This window comes from Etheostoma spectabile, chromosome 16 (assembly GCF_008692095.1).
Source record: "Etheostoma spectabile isolate EspeVRDwgs_2016 chromosome 16, UIUC_Espe_1.0, whole genome shotgun sequence".
NCBI lineage: Eukaryota > Metazoa > Chordata > Actinopteri > Perciformes > Percidae > Etheostoma > Etheostoma spectabile.
The window spans coordinates 21,974,097-21,978,783 of record NC_045748.1 but is presented as its reverse complement, the minus strand read 5'-3'; positions in this window follow the sequence as shown (position 1 = coordinate 21,978,783).

The window sequence follows — 4,687 nt, the reverse complement described above, 5'->3', positions numbered from 1 at the left end:
TGTGTCCCTTTCTAATTCCTTATTTATTTTGTATTTTATTAACTTTTGTGTGTCGTAGTCCCAAATATTGTCCACTGGTGTGACAACATTTTTAATGTTAATTTTTAATTCAGAAATTGTGTGACGGATAAGACCAATCCTTATCAGTTGTCTTCTAATTAATTCCCACATCAAAAGTAACCAATACAAATTCACAATCGTGTTATTTTCCGACTATAAGATGTACACATAGGGACTTTACCCAAAGGTCTAGATTATATTCATTATAATTACTATAAAACCTAACAAAACTTAATTCCAGCCTTATGTGTGCATAATGATTATATCATTATTATAGTAGTCAATACTTTTTACATGAATTTGTGCATTAAAATGCCTTTTCCACTGAAATCAGTTTGTCACACCACAGGACATTCCGTCACACCATTGGACAACAAAAAGTACCGGTATGCCCCTGTTTTGTACAAAGTCACATTTATTGTTTCAAATTAATTTAAAAAAATCATTAAATATATTTACAACTTTAAGTTCAAATGTTTGGTGTACAATAAAGTCAGAATAAAAAGGAAGAAACCAACATTCCCATAAAAAAGACTTGGGAGCCATGGTAACATTTAGCAACATAACATGACCATGGAAACAAAATTGACCTGGCTTATTACTTTTCTTGTTCAATTTTATTTTGAATATTCTCTGAAATAAAAAGGCACAAGTTTTAAATTAAAGCTGCAAACAGCGTAAGATGAGCCCTTGCTCATCTGCGCACGTCAGGGTTACTGGCGGATGCTGCTCCTTGCGACCGTGTATTTGCGCGGCAGTCAAACACCGCAAATCGTCACCATTGAAAAGGAAACTCCGTGCTGAGCTCAATGATATCTCACACGAGACTATATACATTGTACAGTTAATTAGCTGTGAAAGGGGGCATATACTTCCTGGTCCTTTCCTCGCTTGTCATCTCAGCCTCTCACTTTCAACGTGGGTCTCAAACTAGCCTTAACAAAACAGAGTAGGAAGGTTTGACTTGTGGTGTCCTTCAATTCTGAGTGTAAGAGAAAAAGGCAAAACTTAAAAATAGAAAATGCAAACTTCACTACTAGAATTAGCAACTGAAGGTTGGGAGGGAAGTTAGGAAGGGGATAGGAAGCAGGAGGTTGGGAGGGAAGTTAGGAAGGGGACAGGAAGCAGGAGGTTGGGAGGGAAGGTAGAAGGGGACAAGAAGAGGAGGTTGGGAGGGAAGTTAGGAAGGGGACAGGAAGCAGGAGGTGTGGGAGGGAAGTTCGGAAGGGGACAGGAAGCAGGAGGTTTGAGGGAAGTTCGGAAGGGACAGGAAGCAGGAGGTTGGGAGGGATATAGGAAGGGGACGGAAGCAGGAGGTTGGGAGGAAGTTAGGAAGCGGAAGGAAGCAGGAGGTTGGGAGGGAAGTTAGGAAGGGATGGAAGCAGGAGGTTGGGAGGGAAGTTAGGAAAGGGATAGGAAGTAGGAGTTGGGAGGGAAGTTAGGAAGGGGATAGGAAGCGGAGGTTGGGAGGGAAGTTAGGAAGGGGACAGGAAGCGGAGGTTGGGAGGAAGTTAGGAAGGGGATAGGAAGCAGGAGGTTGGAAGGAAGTTAGGAAGGGGATAGGAAGCCGGAGGTTGGGAGGGAAGTTAGGAAGGGGCAGGAAGCAGGAGGTTGGGGGAAGTTAGGAAGGGATGAAGCAGGAGGTTGGAGGGAAGTTAGGAAGGGGATAGGAAGCAGGAGGTTGGGAGGGAAGGTAGGAAAGGGATAGGAAGCAGGAGGTTGGGAGGCGGGAGGAAGTTCAATTTCACAGGTAAGAGGAGGTAAGAACGGAGTGAAGTTAGAAGGGGGAGATTGAAAGGGAGGGAGGTTGGGGGTGGATGATGAGGGAGGTTGGGGAGGGGTGGGGGGAGGGAGGTTAAAATGGAGGGAGGAGGTTAAGAGGGAGAGAGTGATGGTTTTGGACTTTGATAGAGCCTACATCCACCAGTGTGATGCGATTTCATGTCACACTGTAGGACAGTGCTGTCACACCAGGGGACGTTTTAAAGATCAAGGCCAGTTTGCGCCTAGCTATATGAGAGGCAGTCTTCAAACCGACTAACAGTGTTAAGGTTTACAATATTTTCGATAGTCAATCAATATAAATTGCTGAACATTTTCAGATCAATACTTAATTTACGTCACACCAAAGGACGACATAATGGTTACCATTTCCAACAGTGCACGGAAATAGTAATATTATGAAAATATTTGAGACAAAACTCACCTTGTGTGCAGTCTATGTGCTCCAGTGAGGTCCACTGTACTTCCTGGATGAAGAAGGGCCCCTCTCAGTAATAGGGTGCCCAAATTAATGCCCGATTTATACATAAAGAATGGCGTCACACCAGCTGGACACCAGTTTTGCGGACAAAATGTAATTTGTCATAATTATTCTAAATGGGGACCTTAAAACGTATAACCTTTAGCTTCATTAAGTTAACACTACTGTATCATCTATTCAAGTATTTTAATGGATTTAGACAGATTTTTCATTTTATTACAGTAGTTTTAAGATAAGCAACGCCACCCCGGACAGTCACGCCACAGGACAAATGTCCTGCTTAAAATGAAATATTTACACATTTGAATTATAATGCGCATTAATTAAAAATGTATTAGTTCTGGAAGATTACATTGTATATAAAAACATATTTTAATGAAATATTATAATTTTTTATTGATATTTGTCACCATGGACACAAAAATGGAGCGTCACGTCAACCACCCATGTGCTTTTGTAAAATACGCATATTTCACTTTAGTCTGACACTTTAAATTTGTTAAAGATAGATGAAGCTTGGGCCCAAACTCAGAGTTGAAGGAATTTATTGAAGACCAAAAAAGAAGAGGATAACAGAGCAAAACTAACAATCAGGTAGTCCAAAAAGCGCACAGGCCAGGAAGCAAGGAATGAGCAGGTACACACAATACACCACATGACAAACAGTTGTATCGGACACCACTGAACACACACAGAACAAAATGAACCCACCAGACACAAAGGAAACACAGAGACTAAATACACGTGGTAATGAGGAAACAAGGGAAAGGTGACACCAGGGCTGGGGAAAAAGGTGGCACACATTAGGGCTGGGCAGAACAATCAAAAAAGGCGGGAAAACTCAAGACAGGAAGTAAAACCAGACAAGACTAGGGAGAAAAGACAGACTTCAAAATAAAACAGGAAACACAAACTCACAATCAAAAGACAAAATTGCCTCATGCCACCTAGTCATAGGGATTTTTGAACACACCTTATTGATCATAATCCTTCTTTTTATTTTTTACAGATGTCAGAGTTAAACAACTAAATCAAATAATCCAATGAAAACAGATCATCCTAGGTTTACTTGCAAGGAGTTGAAAACAATGACGAAAAGAGATCAAGCAGAATTTATTGATTTAACTGGGTAAGTCAAGGGGTTGGGGTGGATGTGAGGAAATCCAGGCTTAACGGAGCTCAGGTGATGGTGTGTCAAGGAGCGGTCAGGGCGGGCAGACAGGCTGGCGGGCTGAGAGCTAACAGGCAGGTGAATCTTTAGATAGGCAGGCAGATACGCTGGCAGATACGCTGGCAGGCAGGCAGGCAACGAATAGGCACAAGGATAGCACTATGGCGGAACGAGAACAGATGGTTAGCAAAAAAGACGAAAGTACTTGACAAACTATACAGAGGCCGGCGCATAATACCAGGTGTGGTAATCTGACAAACAGTGGGAGCAGAACCAGAGTATTTAAGAGGGAGAGTAATGAATGATGAGTCACAGGTGCGGAGAGATGCAGCTGGTGACGAGCCACAGGTGTGAAGCACTGCCAGCGGAGAAGAGCCGGCTGAACAAGGCCACACAAACAAAAAAACTGAGAACACAAGGAAGGGATGAGACAGCAGGACAAAACCCTAACAGTATCAGGTTCCAGCTCACTACTTATTGAGTTATGTTGTTATGAAAATGCAATCGCCCATGATCAGATGTCATTATCCAAATGAGAAGCAGAGGAACTAAACAAAACTTTTGGCAAAAACAAGCTCTCCAGATCTTTTCATTCACATACTGTAACAACCCAAGTGCTAATCTGATGGATTGCTGTTTTACTGACTGAGCTGAAGCAATGAAGAAACCGGCCACAGTTTGGGTCGTTTCTGCCTGAATTTTGCATCTTTCATAAACAAAGTCTGGATAAGCCGCAGTTGTTGAGACAGGAAATAAATACATTGCGAAAATGGAAAAGGCTCCAGCTTTATGTGGCTGGGGTTGCACGTCCGCCGTGTACAACAGCCAACTGTTGGACCTCTGAAACACAAACACAGTGCTCAGTAAGAAACATACAGTTAATGTGATTCTTAAATAAAAACAGCCGCCTCTCCAACACTGAGCACGACAAGGGCCAAACCTGGCAACCTGGAAGAGAGGGACAAACGTCTTGTAGTAAAACATGTTTTTGAAAAACAGAAAATTGTTCTTTCAGAGTTTTTATCACTTCCTGATGTGATTCTTTTCACACACACAGGTCTGTCCTATTCTTAGCTTCCACCCCCAGTTTCCACCATGACTGGGTGGCCATTGACTTCCTGTTTCTGGTTTAGTTTCCATGGAATGACATGGCTTTGTGTGTGTGTGTGTGTGTGTGTGTGTGTGTGTGTGTG